Genomic DNA, 24,399 nt, shown 5'->3' with positions numbered 1-24,399 from the left:
GTTAACTATGAAATGGATTCTGAAAGGCATAGGGAAAAAGGCTGCCAAAATTTTCAGGTCTTTGCAATTTCTAAAAAAGTGGTAGTCTGACATAATGAAGTCACAATTTCTTTCCATATTCTAAAATATCTATAATGGTATATAATACTTTTACCATGTCCTTGCTAAATCTAATTTGTTTTTATGCCTTCTAGTCACATTTTATCCTTTCTAAAGTCTAAGTCATAGTTTATATTTTTATTAAACATTAAAAGTAAACTTAGGCTTTTCCTTAAATATATTAGAGGATATTTTCCCTTTCTCCTTTTGTTCCTGATATGACTTTGCAAACCTTAATATGTTCTATAAATGTTACCTATTATTGTATCAATAAAAATTTTTCAATGTTCCATTACAATTTTTCACCTTGCATTTATTCTCTTTCATATCAACAGCTTTTGCTATTTTCTTTGAATAAAGTCTACCTGACCACTCTATGCCTCTCATTTGCATTTCAGCTCATTATTCAAAATTTTTTGTTTAGCCTGCTAGGCTTTCTTCTGTCTCTGTTATGCAAAAAAATACATTTTTCTTGTGCCCTGAGTAATGCTTTCTTAAGCCATATTCAGCTATTCTTTGAACTATTTTACCCTTTATACTTTTTTCAATAAAGTCTTTTCTTACCATTTTTCTAACATAGCTGAAATGTTATTTCTCAAAATTTGCATTATCGTCTGTTTTTTTCCAGTTCCATTTTTAAAAATTAATCTTAAATTATATAGGTTCATGGTCACTTTGTCTCAAGTCACATTTGAATCAGACTCAGAAGTTTAGTGCTGGAAATGAATTTAGAGATGAGATAATACAACCCTATTCTACCTTTAAATCTTTAATTAATTTCCATCTGTTCTTAATTCTCCAAGAAATTATTCATAATCTTCTCTGAGTCAATATAGAATTCCTCTTATTGGTTTTATATCCTGCTCAGAGAAAGCTATGTACCTTCTCCTCTTGATGAAGAGGTAATGCCATTTTGATTCTCTTCAGAAATGAAGGACAACAACCATATAATAACCTAATGTCCTGAGATCCTTCTATGATATTGTGTAACATGCAACAGAATGTCATGCAACTTCTATGCTTCAGTGTACGCGTGAACTCATAAATAAATATGCCCTTCAACAGTAAAGATAGCAACCCATACATATCTTCTTATTCAGTATGATTTCCCATCTTCCCAAAAATCCTCCACAGACAAATCTACCTGACTCACTGAAAGCTTCCTACAAGGCATTCAATTATGTGCTGTTCTTGTACAGTATTTGGGCTATATGTTGTGCCTCACTCTCAATCCATAGTCAAGCCAACTGTTTTCTTTACCATGTACATTTCCTTATTATCTTTTACACTTTTTCCAGACATCCATCCAATCATCCAATCAGGACATCTCATTATCTGCGTATTGTCATTGTCCTGCTCCTCTCCCTCTGGACCTGTGCTCTCCAGCAGTACCTCTACACCCAGGACTTGAAAAATACTCAAGTCCCTCAAGAAATTAATCCACTAATTTTTGGAGCCCCCATCCTAGGACCATAGTCCATTTATTAGTAACTAGGTATCTGCAAGCTAACCACTTCCAGGGGTCCTCAAGCTACAGCCCGCAAGCCAGATGCAGAAGCTGAGGATGTTCATCCCCTTCACCCAGGACTATGAAGTTTCTTTATTTAAAGGCCCACAAAATAAACTTTTTGTTTTTACTATAGTCTGGCCCGCCAACAGTCTGAGGGACAGTGAGCTGGCCCCCTATTTAAAAAGTTTGAGGACTCCTGTCTTAGCCTATCATATCTCCTATATAGATACCAGGCCAGGTTTCAATCTCACTTCCATCTAGCTATCCATTCAAGCTATTTCACCATTTGCCTGCTACTATACATGTTCCCCTCCCCATCTTGTCCAACTGAGCAGGAACAAGGAAACCCCAACAGCCTATTATTTTTGGAGGTCTTATCCTGTGTGCAACTTAGCTTATAGTCCTTTATTTTTTGTGTCTCCAAGGAAGTCACAAAACTACAAATATAAAAAGTACCCCAATGATTACATGGGTCCACCAATCTTGAAAAAAATCCTCTCTAAAATAACTCCACCAAATGGTAATCCAATCTTCATTTAAAAACTTTTAATGAAGAGGAAGCCAGTACCTTCTAAGAAATCACATTCTATTGATTCAAATTTATAAGAATTCAAGACATTCTCCAACTAATAAATGGTCAAAAGATATGAACAATTTTCAGACCAAGAAATTAAAAACATTATGAAAAAATGCTCTAAGTCACTATTGATTAGAGAAAGGCAACTCTGAGGCATCACTATGCATCTCTCAGATTGGCTAAGACGACAGGAAAAGATACTAATAAATGTTGGAGGGGATATGGAAAAACTGGGACTTTAATATATTGTTGGTGGAGTCGTGAACTGATCTAACCATTCTGGAGAGCAATTTGGAACTATGCCCAAAGTGCTATCAAACTTTGATCCAGCAGTGTCATTACTGTGTCTGAATCCCAAAGAGATTATAAAAAAAGGGAAAAGGACCCACAGGGGCAAAAATGTTTGTAGCAGCCCATTTTGTAATTGGCAAGAAGCTTGCAACTGTGTGGATGCCCATCAGTTGGGGAATGGCTGAATAAGTTATGGTATATGAGTATAATGGAATATTATTGTTCTTTAGGAAATGATCAGCAGGATGATTTCAGAAAGGCCTGGAAAGACTTGCATGAACTGATGCAAAGTGTGTAGAACCAAAAGAACATTGTACATAGCAACAGCAAAGATTATATGATGATCAAGTCTTATGGACTGGCTCTTTTAAACAATGAGGTGATTCAGGCCAATTCCAATAGATTTGTGATGGAGAGAGTCATCTGCACCCAGAGAAAGAATTGTGAGAACTGAATGTAGATCACAACATAGTATTTTCACTTTTTTGTTGTTGTTTGCTTGCTTTTATTCTTTCTCATATTTTCCCTTTTTTGATCTGATTTTTCATGATAAATGTGAAAATATGAATAGATTGGATTACTTGCTGTCTAGGGGAGGGAGATGGGGAAAGGGAGGGAAGAAATTTAGAACACAAGGTTTTGCAAGGATGAATGTTGAAAACTATTTTTAAAATAAAAAGCTATTATTTTAAAAAGAAATCACATTCTAGTTTGGAAATTCCTAATTTGTTATGGAAATATTACATCCATTACAGTAACTTCTGACTCGTTCCTTGTTTTCTAAGCATACATGTATTGAAGTCAGACCTCTGTCATAGAGATCTAAAACACAAGACAAGTAAAGAAATGACAAGAAGATTTCTATAGTTTTAACAAATACCAATTTGAGATGAAAGTGATAAAATCACCAATCACTACATACCACTAGTCTGGAATGAATGATATTCTGGAATATTCAAAGAATATTGATATGATTGCTGAGTTGCAATCAAGATCTCAGAAAAACAAAGGACAATAGGGGAGATACCACAGGACAAGGGACATGCAAATTTGCTAAATTATTTTAAGAAGGTAAACTTCAGAGTAGAAGCCAGTGAACTTAACTTCATTTCCAGGCAAAATTCCTACAATATATTGAAGAAAGAGTTTATGAGCACCTAGAATGAGAATCAAAGACCAGTTGATCTTTCCAGATTTTTTGAGGTAAAGAATCAGCAAGACTAAGGGAAGCTAGGAAAGGTGTGTGGACATACATTACCCCAAATCCCTGAAATTCCCTCTTTCTTTGCCCTTAAAGAGATTTCCTGCTGAAAAGTTTTTAGGTTTAGGGGAGCAAAGAACTATAAATCTCCATTCTGTTTGGGGTTTTCCTTCTGAGCAACTGGAGCACAAGGCCATATCATTGGTGTTGCTGTGGCAGCCAACTAGGGCAAAGGGAAGCAAGACGTGGGATTGCTCCCAGAGAACTGTGGGTGTCTGCAGAGCAAACCTAAAGCAGACTGACTGGAGTAGATTAGAGACTTGTGAGATGAGAATACCATGAACCACAGGCACAGCAAAAGCAAACAGTGCCAACCCCAGCACTTCTCCAGCCCTCATTTTCTCAAAGAAGCTGCCAAATTGGTAAATTCTAAAACTTGCCAAAATGTTCCTTTTTTTTCCTCCATTTCATGCTCTATCTTATTTATGAAGACAGAATGAGAGCCTTTGTTAACTGATTAACTAAAATACAGGTATTTTAAGCCAATAAGCTTTTCCTGATCTACCGATCTAATTAACATTAAAGAAAAAGAAAGGAAGGAAGGAAGGAAGGAAGGAAGGAAGGAAGGAAGGAAGGAAGGAAGGAAGGAAGGAAGGAAGGAAGGAAGGAAGGGAGGGAGGGAGGGAGGGAGGAAGGAAGGAAGAAGGAAGGAAGGAGGGAGGGAGGGAGGGAGGGAAGGAGAGAAAATAAAAAAGAACAGAAGAAAGAAAGAAAAGTTGAACCTCCTACTTTGAGTTTAAAAAAACAATTAAATAAATACAAGATGAGAAAGACATAGATAGATAATAGTTGATTTCAAAAATAAAACTATTTTTGGTGGCCTACTAATTATATGAACCAATAGAGTAACATGGCAACCAAAAAAACTAATCTTATTTTAGGTTACATGTATAATGAATTAGATTGTATAATAGATTTAGAACTGATAAGATGTTAGAGATCCCAAAGAACAACCCTCCAATTTTCACATGAGGAAACTAAGGCCCAGAGAAGTTAACAACAAAGTAGTCATATTATGGTAAGTAGCTAAATTGAGATTTGAACGTAGGTTCATTAACTCTAAACCCATTGTTCTTTTACTTAAAAAATAATCCTATACCTCCCTGGTGGACAGGATAATAGGTACAGGAATCACAAGTCTGTGACACAAGTCACAAAACAGAGGAAATCCCAACTATTAATATAGTAATTATAGGGCGATGAGTGAAGATGTCACCCATTTGACCTTTATCTAGTTTTTCATGTCTTTTTTTTAAGTATTGATGTGTAGCTACATCTATTTGAAGTACTATCCTGTGGAAAAAGAATCAGACTTCTTCTGAAGACAGACTTAGGAGCAATGAATCGAAGTTTAGACACAAATTCTATCCTGATGTTTAAAAACAAAAACCAACTTTCTAATAATTAAAACTTTACAAAAATGGAATGGAAGTATTGGATTCTACAATAATCCCCTACAACCTTCCATCATATGGTGAATGATTCCTTGTCAGAAATGTTGGAGATGGGATTGATTCTTGTTCAGATATGGATTGGATTAGATGGATGGCATTGTCCATGAGACTTTGAAAAGTATATTATCTACAAGACCCGGAGATCACTGGCTAAAGCCTCTGCTAAATCCAATTCTCACATATATGCGTGTATGTGTGTATGTATATAATTCCTGAAGAATTATATGTACCATAAGTGGCTAGCATACAGAGGTAAATATAACTAAATAAATGTACGAAGTATTCAATTCTGATTCAATTCCAGCTAAACATTTACTTTTTCTTTAGCTCTTTTCTGTCTACCTCCCTAATAATGTGACAGCAACAAACCTTAATTGTCTGGACGTCACATTTTCCTGCTCTTCTTTGCTAACAGTTATTCTGAATTCTTCTTAAATCAAAGAACGGATGAAAACTAGCTTCTCTTAACTCTGTTACCTATATGGAAAAGTAATTCTATTTTAGAAACCTGGATGGGTTTTGCACAAGGCTCTGAGGTTTGTTTTATTCTTCTTCCTCAAAATTATTTTCAGACTTTTAAATAAGATTTGTTACTATTTGTTTTGTAGATAAAAATCAATGAAATTGAAACAATAATGCAGAAGATGTGCATTCACAGCCCACAACTGCAAGCCTGTTACTTTGTCTCCTGAAAAGCTATCTTCCTGCCATTGTTCCTACTCATCTCCACCTAAACATTCTCTAGTATCTAGATGAGTAGAGACTAATGACTAAATATAAGATATTTCTAATCTATTAACCTATGGAGATAAGGGTTATCAATAAGCTCTATATAAAACATATACAAACCAAAGATGTGTCATTATACATTTTATACCTATATTTTTATTGGTGGGGCAGTTAGATGGCACAGTGGATAAAGTGCCAGGCCTGGAGTCAAGAAGATTCATCTTCCTAAATTCACAACCAGCCTCAAGATACTTATAACTGTAATTGACTCCAAGCAAGTTGCTTAACTCTCTTTACCTTAGTTTCCTCATCTGTAAAATGAGCTAATGAAGAAAACAGCAAAAAAAAAAAAAAAAAAAAAAACCTGCAGTATTTTTGCCAAGAAAATCCTAATCGGATCATGGAAAGTCAGATAGAATTGAGCTGAACAATAGCTTTTATTAGTATGTGTATACATGCTTTCACAAGAAGAAATTCTAGTATGGAAACTATCGTAGGTAAGAAATTTCTGTGTAAATTTATAGTTTTAAAATTGTCTAGGTCACTAAGGGTAAACATTTTTCCCATGATCACAAAGCTACTAAGTGTGAAAGATAAAACATGAATCCAGATCTTCCTATTAATTCTAAGACTGGTCCTTTGAGGACTATGCCATGGTATCTCTCAAACTCTTATCTAATACAAAAAATATTAAAGAGGAAACTAAGGTATGGAAAAAAATATTCACACTGTATACAAACTTCAATAGGTGAATTGAATTTTAATTATTAAAACTATTTTTTAAAACAATGCCTTAAGGGACAAAAGGTGTTTAAGATTGTTAAATGTGATTACAAAAATCATCTTCATAAATATAAGATGGAGAAAGAACAGATGGGCATTAGTTGTTCTGAAAAAGATCTGGGATTTTTAGTGGCCTATAAGCTCAATATAAGAATCAGCAGCATAACATGGCAGTCAAGAAAGCTAAAACAATCTGAAGGGAGATCTCGTTTCCAGTAATAATCTCATTATACTAAGTTCATCAGATTTCATCTAAAATATTGTGTTCAGATCTGGGTGCTATACTGTAAGAGGAATATTGATAAGATGGAGAGAATTCAGAGGGTAATCAAAATGGTAAAGGCCCCTGAATTCATGTCATTTGAGCATCAATTAAAGGAAATAGTTGTGTTAAGCCTGGAGAAGAAAAGATTCTGGGAAACATGGTAACTGTCTTCCTGTATTTTAAGGGCTATTATTGGAGAAAGGGTTAGATTCATGTGTGTATTTGTTTCACATTGTAGAATCAGGAGCAGTGGATGGTATTTGTAAAGAGGAAAAATTACTAAAAAAAATCTCAGGAACACTTTTAACAATTGGCACTGTCCAAAAGTGAAATGCACTACCTTGGGATGGATGACCTCTTGTCAGGTGTGTCTTAATGTGAATTCTGTTTAGTAAAGGTTGGTCACTGAGGTCCTTTCAGAGTTGGAAATTCAACTTCAGTCATTTGCTTCAGCTGTATACTTTGAAAGAGTATTACTTTAAAAGACAAGAATTAGTCAATTTGGAAAAAAAAAAAAACAAAAACCCCAGAATTTGGTGAGAACACAATTTCTTTTTATTCTAATAAAATGAGAGTCTAAAGTTAGAGATGAAAGATTTTAGCAGGTGAGTGAGAAATGTCAGGATAATTAGCGAAGCAAAGACATAAGCAAAGTCCAGTATGTAGAAGAACAGAAGACAGTGATTTATGGTGAAATTAACTGCTCATTTTTTTATCAGCACCAAATTAAGATAGGAAGGTTAAGCAGAGCTTTTTAATAGTTTTGTGGTTTTAATTCTCCAGCTTAGACAATGTTACTGTTTGCCAGAAGCAAACGCATTCCTACTAGTCTACAAACAGAAAGGATCCAAATAAGAGCTATTTTAGATTAAGACCTAAATTAGACTCTGTTTATAGCTCACCCTGCACACAACAGCAAACACCTTTTTTCCTCTAAGTGCAAATCTCAACAGAATGAAAAGTGAAAGAGATGCATTTTTCCACTGCTCATCTTCAAAGTACTCTTATCAACTCCGACTACTCAGATTGCACCTTTTTGCTTGAACCTGTCAGTACACACTGCTTTGCTATTCAGTTATATACACACAGCTTCCTTAATAACTATGTCCAGCTGCTGTGAAATCCCTGCTATGCTTACTGTGGGATCCATTCATGATTCCCAAGGCTATGGATCTTAAATGGGGAGGCAACACAGAACAATAGACAGAAAGTTGGGCTTGGAGATGGGATAACCTGGATCTAGCATTTACTTGCTCTGTGACCATGAGCAAATCATTCAATTCTTATAAGCCTCGAGGTTTTGAATTTTTTATTTCATTTATAAAATGGGGATATAACAAGTAAATTACCAGCCTCATAGGTTTGCTACGAGAAAAGTACTTTATGTGTTTTAAGACACAATAATTATAAAGTATATCTGGAGCTAGAACATCTGTATTAAATACTGCAACATTCCAATTTTGTGAATAGATGTAGAGAGGTAGGTAAAGAAGATGAATAGAATGGTCAATGAAAACTTTTTTAAAAAATTTCCACCACAAAATTAAATATGAGGCTTGAGCAAAGATTTAGTATTCTAGAAGTGAGGTATGGTTGAAAGAACACTAAAAACAACCAATCGAAATTTATTAAGTACCTGCTAGATGTCAGGCACAATACTGAGGTCTAGGGTTTAATTCTGTCTCTTAAAACATATTAGCTTTTTGACACTAGGGAAACTACTTATCTTCTGTGTACCTCAATTTCTTTATCTATAAAATGGGGATAATCATACTTATTCATATTATTATAAAGACTATGCCTGCTTTATAGGCTATAAAGGAGTATATAAAAATGAGTTAATGTTTTGTTGCTCTTGCTCCTTCTCTGAGCCTGCCTTTAAATAGCCATTTTGATGTTAACTCAAAAGTCACCCAAATTATAATGATCTATTCCTCAGGTAACAAAAAAATCTTCTCTACAGTTTTGGAAAGCTAGTTGAGAGGCAAGACAATTAAAGCATAAACGTGCAAGATTTAGTCAAGTTCCTCCTATATGCCCAATTCCTTTCCATCATCAATCATTCTGAAACATTTATTGAGCATCCACTGTATATATAGCACTGTGCTGGATATTGGGAATACAAAAAGGTAGACTTTGACCTGCAAAGAAAAAACAAGAATTATACACAAACAAATAAAGAACAATATGAGGAAGCAAAAGCCTAATTGGTAGTTTTTCCTACTCAAATCTAAAAGGTCACTTCCTTTCTAGTCAATGATGACTCCTGGGAGTGGGGAACCTTAGCTCTTAATACAATTTGGCACAGAGGTTAAATATTTCTGCCACTTTTTCTCCCAGGTAATCAAATAGGGAACAGGGGAGATGAGAATTCTCTCTAATCTTGTTCAGAATTGTGCAGGTTCTGGACTAAGCCCTTTTTATCCCAAATTCAGAAACAAACTCTAAGAATTTTTTAGTGCAGTTCAAGAGTCACTAACCACAAGTATGCAAACATATTTCTACAGAATTCACAGAGTTTTGCACAAAAACAGAGGTGAGTATGGAAAAAATTCAGGTCATTTTCCAGATATTTTCTATACATAGTGAAAACTATATGGATAATTTATGACTGAATGAGCTGTTCTGTTCCCTTCCAGATGTCTGCTATGTATATCTATACCTAGAATAGTCACCACCAACCTCACTTGGAGAGCAAAGCCATGTTCAGGACAATCAGAGCAATCATTCTATTCACAATGTCTGCCTAGAACTGTCCCCAAAGAAAAACAAATGATTTCTTTTATAGATAGCATAGTTATTTATACAAACATTTTTAAAATGTATCTCCCCTTTACTACAGTTTGGTTGTTCCTTTTTTCAAAAAGAGGTTAAAGGGTATAATAAATAAGCCGTCCAATAATAGATGTTTAGAATTCCTATCAGAGAATAAAAGCATCCTAATACTTCGAAATCTCCTTTTGCTCTTCAGTTTTTAGCAGTCCATTTCATGCATTGAGAAGGAGGTGAACAAGGCTGGCAAATTTCAACCGACACTAAGATAAATGTCCCATTCCCTATCCTTCATCAGTCAATCAGAGTCTTCTTACCCAGCCCAATTTATTAATAGGTTTCTTCTATTTACCATGGTTCAAAGGGGTTAACTGTGAGTTTCTGACAAAGGCACATCAAAGAGAGGAGAGGTCTAAAGAATGAAACAGCTGTTACTCACCCTGTGACAAAGTAGAATCACTGCCCAACCCTTTGGTTTACCTTCTACCTAAGACTCAAGCAGCTCACAATACAATCTTTTCTATGGAGCCTGAAAGAAGGTGATATAATAGAAAGATCATTGGATTTGCATTCAGAGAACCATGGATTGAATCCTAGTTCTTCTATTTACTATCTCTTTGATCTCACACAAATTATTGAACCTCCCCAAACCTGTTTCTTTTATCCAAAATGAATGTATTGTACTACATGATTTTCTAAACTCCCTTAAAACTGTATTGTTTATATCAAATTGCTTGCCTTCTCAATGAGAAAAGAGGGGAAGGAGTAGAAAGAGAGAGAATTTAGAACTCAATTTTAAAAACAAATGTTAATATTTGTTTTTACATGTAATTTGGGAGAGGGAAAGCAAAATGTTAAATATTTTACCTATACATATCAAGGATATCTTTGACAAAAAATGAGAAAGAGAAAAATTATCAGGATTTCACAAATGAGTATCTACAATTTACTAAAAGACACAAAGAATACTTGATCTCAACACACTTATTAATTTTTTATTTCAAATGATCCTTTGGTCAGTGAAATGAGACACAGCCAAAAGGCTCCCTGACCCCAAAAGAATCTCTCAGGCATATATTTAGATTTATACAATCTACTTTGATAAATGAAACAGCAGCAATAACCCTATTATTAATAGGGTTAATAATCCTATTATTAATAATTAATAGGGTAAATAACCCTGATTATTAATATGAAGTCAGCAGAAAAGAGGAATATGGATGCTCCCAAAAAGCATTTACTACTTCAATGGATTCTGTACAAGGCCCCCAAATGAAAAATTCCCTATGAATGATGAGGTACTACAGATGCTGCATTGTGCTGATCCCCACAGAGTCCCCAAATATTACTGTGACACATATTTAAATCAACCATATAGCCTTAACAATCCATGCAGGTAAAATATAATGGATCAAAAATATCTCTATTATCAAAATACTGTGATAAAGTAAGACAGTCAGTCCTAAAGTTAGTACAGTGACATGTAATTCTGTAAGCATTATTTCAGATTATTTCAGATGGACAATAATTTGGGCCTGTAATTAAAAGTGAAGGAAAAAATAGATTGCATTTCATTTGGAAAATTGATTAGTGTTTTTTTTTTAATGATCCAACACTACACAGTGGTGTGTGTGTGTGTGTATACACATATATGTTATATATATGTGTGTATATGTGTATTAGAAAATCTACACGATAGATGGACATGGATAGATATACAAATAGATATAGAAATAAAGATACAAGTGTAAATGAAAATATTTTTATAGGAGGAGAAAGGAAGGAGGAGAGAGACAGAGAGACAGGGAGAGAGAGACAAAGAGACAGAGAGACAGACAGACAGAGAAATACTATAGGAATTAAAATAAAGGAAAGGAATGAACTGCATTGCATTGTGAAAATTGTATAGAATTTTGATAATACAACACACTATACCCCAGGATATTGAATGACTTTATCTATAAACAGAGAGAGAGAGACAGAGACAGACAGAGAGAGAGAGAGAGAGAGAGAGAGAGAGAGAGAGAGAGAGAGAGAGAGAGAGAGAGAGAGATTAGGATATACATATCTGAGTAAGATAAATAAATGGGTAGATACATGTACTGATAGATATATAAGGATATAGAAATATAGACATATAGATATATCCATAAAGATAGTAATAGATTAGAGATAGAGCTGGGATAAGCACCACAGATACACAAAGATTTGGGCCCAGAATTGAACAGAAGGAAGAAAGTTGGCTATATTACATTTAGGAAAATACCACTGTGTTTTTCAAGAGCCAGTATAGCACCCCAGCACAAAATACTATCCTTTTAATGGAAATTTCCTGGCAATATTCCATTCTCTGAAGAATCAGAGTTGCATGTGAACCAAAGGCCAATAATAAGATGCATGTTCAACCCAAGTAGGATGCAGCTCATACTGAACGATGACTAAGATGTAAGGTGTCTTAAGGGATATCACTGAGAAAATGTATGATCAGAAAAAGAGGGGAGGCCAATTATGAGAAAAGTTTAAGGACTACACCAATAATCAGGAAATATTTAAGACATAAAAAGACCTCCATGTTTATAAGTGGATCTGTAGGAGAATATGGACAAGAATCACTTAGGAAGAAAGGGCATGGATGGATTATAACATACAATGGAAGGAATATCCAGATTGGTAAGGTTATAGTCCCACTAAAGTATTGAACGTTTTTTTTTTTGGCCATTTTTTGATAGTTATGTCACTGAATACATGTATCCATAGATAAAATAAATTGTATATGTGTGAATCTATGTGTCCCTCTGTGTTTGAATAGACACAAAGAATTTGTTTTGAAGGCAGCGCTAATGTGACATCTTAACTTTAAAAATATATTTATATAAGCTTTAGCTAGGAATGTGAGTTACAAAAGAAAGTGGAAGGGGCATAATACCTTCACTCAGTTATGTGAGGGATCAGAGATAATTTGGCTATAAATTTCCCCTACAATTCTCCTTCCCCTAACAATTTAGTATATATTTCTTCAACTCTTCTATTTAAATTCACCCTTACAAATAAGAGGAATAAACTCCTGAGATTTTCTACACAAAGATTAAGGAAGAATATAAAGCAAAGTATGCCTTCTTGACATTTTTACTTACAGAAAGAAATGTGAAGGCTGGTTCTTGGGAGACTATGCCACAACACTTTAGCTATGCATATATACAGTATAATTTACCTTTTTGAAATCAAATCACAATGCCAAAAAGTCAATTGTTCTAAACCTCAAATTGTGCTCATTTCAGATCTGTGCCATGTGTATTTTCCTAAACAGACATGCTCTGAAACTCAAATCTGTTATAGTTCTTACAGAATCACATTTTAGAAAAGATTTTTAGCCCACAGAGGCCCACAACTTCTGTCCATTTGTAGCTTGTGATATCCTCATACAACCTCACCTCAGTCTCCTTCCCATTGTCCCTAAAAATATTACCACATCACATTCCTCTGATTTCCCAAACCATTTGGTAAAAACCTAAGAAATCCATGATTCTTTGCATATATATGTATATATATATATATATTTGTACTTGTTCCTGATATTAATGAGGTGAACAAAAATGATGGACAAATAACTAGAGGAAGAGAAAGGAGAAGGAACCAACAAAAAAAGGGAGCAAAGGAAAGTAGAAAATGAAATACAAGCAAACACATCCATCTCAAATACCACTTTCTTCCACCACAAAGATAGAAGTTATTTAACTAACTAGCTGTGACATTTTTCCAGAGTCAGTCATCACCAAACATGGACATTCTCCTATTTAAATGAAAAAAAAACCTTCCAAAACATTGGGGCAAGAACAGATTAAATCAAAAATGGCACACCTTAGTAAGAAATCTTCATAAAGTTTTTCTAGAAAACTTTCAGCCCCATTCTCTCCAGGCACTACCATCTATATTTACAAAGAATGACTGAACTTCAGCTACCTTGACCTTCACAGCAAAGGTGGCAGAAAGATTTTTAACGTTATGTTAAATTTTCTATAAGTATGGCATTTTTCACATGAATAACTAATTATTTTTATTAGTAATGGGTACAAAAATTGTATAGACAGTTACTCCCCAGATAATTCAAATTACCCAGGAAGGGTAAACTAAACCTAGAGACAGACTGTAAATCTGTTGACTGAGGATTATTATAGCTAAATTTGGAAATGTTCATCACCCTGATGGCCACAGAGTGATAAATGCTTCAACTAGGAATCAGGAAAATCTGAGTTCAAATATGGCTTCAGTTACTTAGGAGCTGTGTAGTCCTATGTAAGTCATTTCTGTTTGCCTCAGTTTCTTCATCTGTAAAATTGGGATATTAATAGCATCTACCTCCTAGGATTGTAGTAAATAAATGTAAAGCTCTTAACACATTTACCAATAGTAAATGCCATATAGATGTTAGCTATGAAATGTTAATTAGCTATAATTACACCTCCAAAACCATCTACTAAGTTACGGAGAGACTGTGATCTGCCTTTGTGAAGGGAGTAGCATAACCACAAAACTATAAATCATTATGTATGAAAGTAAGTGGCAATATTTCTGAATTAGGAGTTACAGGATTTTTTTGGTTGTAGTTACAGCTCTTCTACTAATTATATGGCATCTGATGCATCACTTTTAGCTCTAGTCTAAGGAGACTTTCAGCTCTTATTTTCTGTGTCCCTTCCAATATGGAACTTTGAAATTCCTTTCCAATCAAGAACAATTTTCTAAAATCAAAATCAACTCTCGTAATTTTACTTTCAATTTAAATATCAGTGTCCCAAAGATGGATATAGAGAAAAAGAATATACTAATAGATAACACATTGTTATCTACTTTATGACTCTAAATACACAATGGATATACAGTCCATGTCATGGTTAGCAACCAGGAGTATAGAAGTAAAACTCATAAGCATCTTAATTATATTTGCTCAACAATCCTATTACTTTCTTTACTCTTAGTAAAGCTCCTAGTTACAAATGAATATTCTCTTCTTGAGGAATTTCTTTTGAAAACATTGAAAATATAAAATATTCATTAGAAAATGTTTTTCTTTTATATTTACTTACAGCCCCCAAAAAGCATTCACATCTAGAAACACTTAGAGATCCTTTCAAATATAGCACCTACATGTCCTTCAATGAGATGGTGTAATGCAGCAGTATTAAACTCAGAAACAAGAGCCCATTAGACTTATATACAGATCCTTGCAAGCACAAATTGACTTAGAAAACCTCATATTAACATTGTTGTTGTCATCATTGTTGTCCAGGTACTTCTACTAACCAGACTTTTTGTAATCCCTTTTGGAGTTTTCTTGGCAAAGATACTGAAGTGGTTTCCCATTTCCTTCTCCAGCTCATTTGAGGGATGAGAAAATTGAGGCAAATGGGGTTAAATGACTTGCCCAGAATCATACAGCTATTAAGTCCTGATTGCATTCACTTAGTCTTCTAGCTGTCACTAATGTTAGCTATGCTTTATTATCTTTTTGTTAACTTTGTCAACTATTTCCCAGTTACTTTTTAATCTGGTTCTGATTACACTTGGAAGTGTTGTATGTTGTATGCAGTCCAGAGGCTACATGTTTGATACCTCAGGGATAGAGATGGCCTCAAAGTCAAGGAAACCTGGGGTCAATCTCACCTACTAGCTATGTGACCCTGGGAAAATCGCTTAAACGTTCAGTACTCTAGTCAAGACTATAAATGGTACAAAAGGTGTTACTCTGCCTTGGTAAAGGGAATCTTCTCACCTGAGAGTTCCTTAAACCAATGACAACATGGATCTGAGCCCTCTCCTACCTGTGTGCTTTTTGATGATGGTAGCAGAGATCAAATTTTTATTTTATTAAAAAAGATGATTAATTCCACTCAAATGTCCATTATTGATAAGATTACATTACATAATATAATTATAATTTTATCAATTTGCCCCCTCATGCATAAGAATATTGTGACAGTCTACTCAGTCATCTAACCACTGCAGCTATGTATGTCAACCCACATTCTCCCTCCTTTTCCCTCCTTCCATAAGTTTAATCTCTTTTATGATCTTATCACACACAACTATACATCAACCAGGGCCTTTATATCTTGCTTTATTAATAAGACTCTCCAAACCTTTTTTATTTTTTATTTATTAAATTTTTAATTTACCAAATAAAATAAGCATTTCCATAACATAGTATAATAAAAGAAGATGATTGCATATGAAACTACAAATCTATTGTGTACAACTATTTCTTTTCAATATATAATAGTTATCATGTATATTTCCTTTTTTTACTTCCCTTCCTCCCATTACCCCCTTTTTAAGATAAAAATTTTTTCTCCTTTTTAAGAAGGAAGCTTCTAATTGACCTTTATACATTGTCTTTCCTATTAGAAGGTCAGCTCTTTCTTTTGCATGCCTGGAATTGAATCTCCAGCAATCAGTACACAGTACCTGACCTGTAGTAAGTTCTTACCAAATACACTAACTAGCTAGCTACTTACATATCTATCTAGCTTTATTCTTTATTAGCAAAAGCACCTGTCTTCTTGCCCTTTTGTTTTTGTTTTTGTTTTTTTTTATTTCAAAGACCTGTTGATTAGATGACATGAGCATTCAGTCAACTGACACAAATTGTGACTCATTTACAAGTTGCATGTGAGTGTCTTTATGAGCTGCTTTGGCAGAAAAATATGTCACCCTCTAGCCATTCTGGCTATGAACCCCTTTAAAGGCAGCTAGATTGTTCCTTTAACAACAGATTGTAGACTGTCTCTCAGCCTGTACTCAAAGCTTTTCCAGCTTCATAGATAAGACCTTCCAAAGCCTGTACACCACTGGAATAGCCCCTGAGAACTTAAGATCAATTCTAATACTCAGTGAGGTATCAAAATAGAACCCCATGGAGTTGGAAAATAGAAGAAAACTAAGACTTGGAGTTTCTCTCTGCTGAAGGGTTAAAAGTGCACTTTGCAAGTAAGCTAATAGACAGTAGCTAGAACAACTTTTTGGTGACAATTCTTCTCTCCAATCACTGCCCTGATGATTTTCTCCTATACATAGCTATCTGCATGTGAGTTTAGAAGCTTAAGTCCTAGAAGGATCCCAATAAAATGATTTGGGAGAGGAGGTGGTGGGGAAAGCACAGATGGAAAAATGAGCAAGATAAGGTAGGAGGAGGTCAGTAACTCTCTCAAATAACATCCTCCTGGGATAAGGAAATATCAAGGAAGCTATCATCCCATCAGAAGTCACCGTTGCCAATCTGAAAGAAAACCAAGCAACACCAAACAGTGCTAATAGGAACTCTCTTTATTCATTTTCATTCCTTCTTTTTCTGATTTTCCTTTACTTTCTTTCTTCTCCATCCATACAGCAGACATGCTCAGAGGAAGTGAGCCCTCTTCTCCAGAACAAGGTGCAAATTCTCCCTCTCCTGGATCCTACCTGCTTCATTGCTATGGCCTTTGTTCTGACAGCTAGCAGTGAGAATCACTGAGTTGAAAACACATTAACAATAGATTTCATAGACTTGTTTGGTTTTTTAAAAGGGATAAAACCCTCCATGAAGCAGATACATATGGAGGGAGAGAGAGAGATACAGAGACAGAGTCAGAAAGACAAAAAGATGGAGATAGAGAGAGAAAAACACAGAAATGGAGACAGAGACAAATCCTGAGGAGAGACACAGAGATTCTGGATTCTGGAGAAAGACTTGCATGGGAAGCGTCTGTGAGGAATTATATGCAATCAGGGTCCAGCACCAAAAATAAAGGATAGATGGAATCTCAACAAAAAAGGTAGGGGAGGGGTATAATATGGCTAAATAAGAGACAGAAATGCCCAGCCTCATATGGGGATATTACCCTGTCCATGGAGCCCAAACAGGGAAGAAGCAACAAGACAGCACAGAACCAGTTCACTGGAAAGTAACCCAGATCTACCCCTTCAATGGCACCATGATTCATGGGTGGGTATAAAATGATAAGAAAGGTTGGTTGGATCCTTCAAAGGAAAAAGATAATATACTTCAGACAAAAGCAGAAAGTTTTACTGACAGGCAAGGGACTCACTTTTGAGTCTATCCTATACTTTCTATCACACTATCATAGATCTAGCACTACTATCTGTTCTTTGATAATGGTGACAGAAATCAAATTTTTATTTTACTAAAAGAAAGAAATTTCTAAAAATCCCTACGGGTGGGGGTTTTCAGTAAAACCCATGCCATATATCTCTGAGTACAGATAAGCTCAAGGTCCACACATTAAATTTTAATGTTTTCCAGAGAAACTCAGTTCATGTAAAAATGAACCAAATTCTGGTGTTCTCAGGGGAAACCTACATGAGCATATAAACCATAGAAATTATTGAGAGAGGCGTCCACACTTAATGTAATACAAATGACACACAGTGTGTTGCATTCCCATCATAACTACTCAAAATGAAATGCTAAAGAATCATTGAATGAAGATTTCCTACTAAGATAGCCAAGAAGAAAGTTGGAATGTGAAAAAAAATATGAATACACTAAGTCCTTCTTTTCACCTCTCGATGTCTATCAATCAACCAGGTATATGCTTTGGTGTTCAGACCTCCATCACACTGTGCTATACATGCGAGACAAAGAAGGTCATTGGAGTTACTCCTCTTCCTTGAAATTCCTAATCCGGCTTTCCCTGGAAGATTTTCATGAAGAAAAAATAAAAAATAATTTTAACTTGGGAGCTACCATGATATTAATTTACCACCAAGTAAAAGGAAAATAAAGGCTTCCCCTCCTTTGGTCACAGGCAAACATACCAAGAAGGAAGAAAGGCTTAGTTTCCTATAAATTTGTTTGAAATTCACATCACAGTGGCTTCCCAATTAAAATTAATTTTAACCACTAGCCCTATATCCTCCTCATGTAACTCATATTGTAAAGGGGGATGACAGGAGAAACTGAGCCCAAAATTGAGCCCCCCATCACCTGGTGCTGTCAAGAGAAATGAGGAGAACAATGTCACCAAACATCACAGAAAACCATTGAGTCACAGTCTCACAGAAAGCATCTTGGCGTGAAGCCAAACACCTGCTTCTCACCAGTTTCTCTAAAATGTTTTTAGATTGAAGAAAAGGTATCAGCAACCTGTTTGGTACCAGGGCCACTTTCTCAGCATTTAGTCACGAACCCACTCTCCAAATGGAATTAAATGACCATATCTCTTCTTGTTCTCTCTTCCCTCCTCTCCTACCTTTTTATTCTTTCTCCATTGCCTCTTATTTAGGTCAACTGGTGATACCTACAAGCCTTTATTTCTTTTGGATTGGGGCAGGGGGGATATTCAGTGCACTTAAAAAAAATAAAGAAACTCCAAAGAGTTAAGGATTTGGGGGTTGAGTGACCTGGGTTCTAAAGCCCAGATCTAGCACTTTCTACTCATGACTTTGGGTAAAAGACTTCGCTTCACTTGGTCTATTTCTTCCTCCTCATAAAATGAAGACTTTTGATCTTAGATCTAGACCTGAGGCACTCGCTTCATCCAAGCTCCTCATTTTACAAATGAGGAAAGTGAATCCAAAGACTCTCAAATATTTCTTCCAGATCTAATTCTATAACCCTATATCTGTTCTTGATTCCCTCTGCAGTAAAGTATCTTTATCATCATCAATGACATCATCAACAAAGTGAGTGCCTACTATTGGTAGGATATAAAGCTAAGCACTAAGGAAGATGCAAAGAAAGCCATCTATGTCCATTCATTTTGTTTATACAGTCTTGGCACACGATATGTCATTCTCACCCAAATCATCATTTCTGCAGGGGTAAAAAAAAACTTAATCATCATACTCGAAATGAAAAGAAAGATGTAAAATAATACAGATGTTCCTAAGAGAATAGCTAATTGCTGGATAAACTTCGCTGTTTACAGATAGAGTGAGAACATGGCTCAAAGTGGAATCCTACCTCTCCCTGGAAACAAAAGGGTGCTTCATAACCTAAGTGCTAAAATTCAAAAATATCAAAGCATGAAAAAATGGATCATAACCATCCTCTTACTTCCCCCACTGTGGACAATAAGAAATTGCTACCTCCACTTCACAGAATCACAGAGTTAGAAGGGACCTCAAAAGTCATCTTGTCCAACCTATGCCTAAAAAGGAATTCCCTTCCATTTCTCACAATAGTCATCCAACCTTGCTTCCACATCTCCTGTAATAAGGAAAACTAACTATAAGATCATTAAATGCCTTTCAGTTTATTTAGACACATTTTTATCACCTTCAATAATTAAAATATTTTCAATAATTTAGTTTTAAGCATCTACAAGGCCTTCAACTGCTTCTTGCACTATTCCAAAGTGTGATATAAATTATGTCAAAGAAAAGGGTTAGATGGAGCTTTTTGAAAATATCAATGATGTTAAAGAATTAAAACTCATAATGTTCTGAGAGGACAATTACTAACCAGTTATTATTATTTAAAGTTCTCTATCAAATACTGAACCTCAGAGTTTTGCCATTTTTTAAGTTTAGGGTTGGACGACCTGAAGACCCAAGAAAGAAGCACTTACACTATTTATTACAACATGATCCTTCACTCTATGGGCAACCTGATTTCCTTTGGAGTTCAGTCTTGCATTTCATTAGTGACTAGCTAAGGAGAGATGAAGCAAGTGTTCCTCATTTCTTTCTTTACATATATGAATATAATACACAGTAACTAGAAGAACACTATCTTCCTTTTAAAATTGAATAGAGGAACATAATAATTAAAGGCTTTATTCTATTTTGAGGGCATAAGGCACATAGATCACACATCCCTTTGTTTAACACAAAGACTCACGTGTCAAATTATGCACCCCTCACACATGCACAGCATTTTAGAACTCTGCAACATAGCCATTTTGCAGGAGTGTGGAAGTAACAGTTTGCTTGGGGGATGTGTGTGTATAAATAGATGTGTAGACAGAAGGAGCCGAAAATAATAGCATATAAAATATAAATTAAGAACAAAATATTTTCTGAATGCATTTCTTCCCATAATTATCATTTATACCTGTCTAAGAAGCAACCTTCCAAAGTGTGTTCTTGGGACCAACCTATTCTCCCACCTTGACCAGACCCTCTGCAATAGGCTTCCCAGCATCTCCAAGCCCAGGGTTAGTCCAGTGTCTAAATAAACAGCAGGTGGATTTTAGTTCAACAACCAAAATCATCCTTAACAGTCATTTTTTATTTTTGAAGAAGGGCATGGAGAAGAGGCAAAGAATGGAGGTGGCAAAGGAGACAAAGCTTAAAAAAGGAAAGAATGTTTGATTTCCTATATCCCATAAAAACACAGATTAACCTATGAATGAATTAAAATGCCATTTACCTCAAAAATCACACAGGTCTCTCTGCCTTGTCTGTACACACCCTTCAGCCATCAAGTTCCTTCCTCTCCTCTCCACCTCAGTTTCCACCCCCCTCCAAAAAAAAAAAAAAAAAAAAAAACTGTTTGATGAGGCAAGGAAGCAGTATGATTTTTTTCTCTATTTTTTTTTTTTTTTTTACAAAACAGCATTATTCCATTGTCCCTATTTTATATACCCTTTTAAGTAAGTCATGTTCTGCCCTCTCTGGAAAAAAAAAAAACACTAGAAGAATTTAGAAAGAAAGATGAACAAAGAGTGATTACCACTAGATGAAGAAAAATAGAAATTTCTCTACCTTGGTTTGTAGAAGTAGAACCTCTATACGGACAGATTAAGGGAGTGAACATGTTGGGAGTATCCAGTCTCCTCTTCTTGCTTGCATATCCACATAAGAAAGATAAGGGAGAAATGAAAGAGAATTTAAAATCCAATTTAGCTGGGAAATTGTGGGGGGGTGGGTTAATCTTCTGGCTTGAGGTGATGCAAATTCAAAGAAAAAAATGATTCCATTCAAGGGTAATGCAGCGAAAGAAGAGGTTTTCCCAATGCAGAATCCAGAATAATTATTCCATTTCCATATGAGGTTAGGGACTGGATTAAAAAAAATTAAAGATTCTTCTAATAATTATGCTTTTGGTTTTCTGGAGCTTTAGAGGAGAAGGCTCTGTTTGGAGAAGCTGCAGGTCCGATCTGTTCCTCTGTGGAGCATGATTATTTCCAAGGCATCCCCTCCCTAAGGAGGGAAAAGAGGGGGTCAGTATTTTATTAGAGAGCGTACCAGGGATGATGACAAAATTGCATCCCCCAAAAAAAGATATCAAGTCGTTTTAGGAAGAAAAGGGGGGAAAGAAAACCCGCATTTCTCAACAGAGTGCACACGAGAAGAATTGAAAAACAGCTGGCACAGGTCTATAAATAATTCAGGAAAGGTCTCGCTATATTCCTGGGACAGGCATGGATGGGAGGTAGAAAACCAAATCTGAATGAGAGAGCGTGAGCCACGACATAGCACCACACACTCACACACGCAGAAACACAATACACACTTAACTCGCTAGCAAGTGCGGTTCCCATCACCATCTGCATTGCTGCTGACATGTCTGTCTTTCTCTTCCCTTTGCCTCCAACAGCAGCGCCTCCTCCCACCCCGCTGTGTGGAATCGGTTTTTGACTGTGCACAGAATGTACATTTTGCATTTCTTGAAAGGGGCACACTGACACACACACACATAGACACGCACACATAGGCGCGCGCGCGCGCGCACACACACACACACACACACACACACACACACTCACGCAAGCCAGTGGTGCTGATGTGCGGACCACTGTGTTTCACCTGCAACGTGTCGATTGGACAGACAGATAATCGCAGCGCGTGGCTGTAGCCTCTGCCACCCGCTGACATCCCTCTCAGCTCCCGGGCGGGGGTGGGGGGAGCGGGGGGGTGGGATTTAAAAGCATCTCCCACCCTCACCTCCAGCCCAAAGGAAAACACACACACACACACACACACACACACACACACACACACCTAAAAAGACAAGTTTGCATCCCATTTAAAGGCTTTCTCTGATACCCGCCTGATTCCCGAGTTTCCTGCACCTGACCCTCCTTCCTTGCCGGCCACACATACAGCCTTAAAGCCTGGCCAAGGGACTCCCGGCAAATACTGACCTATCCGCCGAGCGCCCGCGTTGCAACGACTCCGAATTCCCTGGGGTGGGGTGGCCAGCAAGGGGGGGTGGGGGGGGGGAGAGAGAGGAGGAGGAGAAGAAAGAGGAGGAGGAGAAGAGGAGGAGGAGATGGATAGATGGATAGATGGATGGATGGATGGATGGATGGATGGATGGAGGAAGGGGGCGTTTAGGGTTCTCCTTTCCTGTAAAGCAGGATTTTTTTTTAAAAATCCACCTCCGACGTTAGGAAGTTGAAGACTCTTCTTTGCAAATCCCAGAGCCAAAGGGTTCGGAAGAGATGCCGCTTATTGATCACAATCGATAACGATCAATAGCAATAACACCGACAGCCCCTTTGGAGATACCAATTCCAGTGATTTCCTGGAGGTGAAGAAACCAAAGGAAGTGATTGGGGTGGGGGGAGGTGGAGAACCCCAGAAACCTTCCTTTCTCTTAAAAAAAAAAAAAAGGAGGGGGGAGTAGGAGAGGAAAAGACAGATTCCAATTGGCGATCCTAGGGGTGGGGGTGGGGGTGGGGGTGGGAAGGGGCTTTGCAGAGCAACAGAAAAGAGGAGCAAGACAAGAAGCAAGAGTGAGGGACGGGGTAGTTATGGCCAAAAGGGAAGTGGGGGAGGAAAATACATCTGGGCTTGATTCATACTCAAAAACATAAAACACACATGCACACACACATACACACATGCACGCATACATACATACACATACATACACACCCCTACCTCTCACACACACAGAGGCTCTTGGGGCGGGGAACCCACGAAGCTAGAAAAGAAATCTCTTCTCTCGGTGTATGTCTGTGCGTGTCTCCTCCTTGGAGACACCCCCACCCCACCCCCCACCCCCAAACCCCTCCACTCCTTCACTCCTATGGCTAAGACTCTGGCTGAGGCAGCTTCCAACGTCATGTACCAGGGAAGCGGGAAGGCAAGAGACTGGTGGGGGCGGGGGGACGAAAGAGAAGGAGGGGCAGAGCTTAACCCGGGCCCGTGGCGCCTCCTTCTGGCAGCAAGAAGAAATTCGAGCCTAGGATTCTGGATCCTGCTCTCAGAAGAGGAGACCCGAGAAGCAGGTAGGTGAGAGGAGCTAGGTCTCCTTTCGCCCGGCGCCACACTCAGTTTCCAGAGCACGCTCTTCAGAGTAATCTTAGGACTCAGGATCTGGAGAGAGAAACACTTCCTCTGAAGCGCAGATTTGGGGGACTTTTTTAGGGATTTTTAAACTCTTTATTTTGGATAAATTCTGTTTGGACCCAACAAAGTGCTTCACAGAAAACACTTGAGCAAAACTGTCCACTAAAGAATTTTTGAACCTGATGGTACTGTCCCTTTTACACTTTTTTAGTTTACCATTAAATCATGGGGCACCAACATTGTCCTTGGGATTTGCCTTTTATTGCTTCCTTTACCCAAATTGTGATAGTTCTTTTGCCTCTACTTTCTTCCCACAATTCTCTGAAATCTTCACGTCCATTGTTCGTTAAGGACCGAACCCTGTTAAGGACCAGGGATATTCTTTCGTTTGTTCCGCCATTCCCAACCATTGAGCAATAA

The 24,399-nt window shown here is 36.8% G+C and overlaps 1 protein-coding gene across 1 annotated transcript in view; it reads right to left on the bottom strand.

The window, feature by feature from the left end:
• The window catches only part of LOC127538666 (glutamate receptor ionotropic, NMDA 2B-like), a 362,778-nt gene extending 339,116 nt beyond the window's left edge, over nucleotides 1-23,662 (bottom strand). The window contains exons 1-2 of the mRNA XM_051962432.1: nucleotides 23,569-23,662; nucleotides 21,445-21,882 (exon numbers count right to left, since the gene is read on the bottom strand). The gene's annotated coding sequence lies outside the window, so the exon portion shown is untranslated. The remainder of the gene's footprint in view (nucleotides 1-21,444; nucleotides 21,883-23,568) is intronic.
• Nucleotides 23,663-24,399: the final 737 nt, after the last annotated feature.

This window comes from Antechinus flavipes, chromosome 5 (assembly GCF_016432865.1).
Source record: "Antechinus flavipes isolate AdamAnt ecotype Samford, QLD, Australia chromosome 5, AdamAnt_v2, whole genome shotgun sequence".
In the NCBI taxonomy this organism is placed as follows: Eukaryota; Metazoa; Chordata; class Mammalia; order Dasyuromorphia; family Dasyuridae; genus Antechinus; species Antechinus flavipes.
This window is presented reverse-complemented; position numbering and strand designations above follow the sequence as displayed.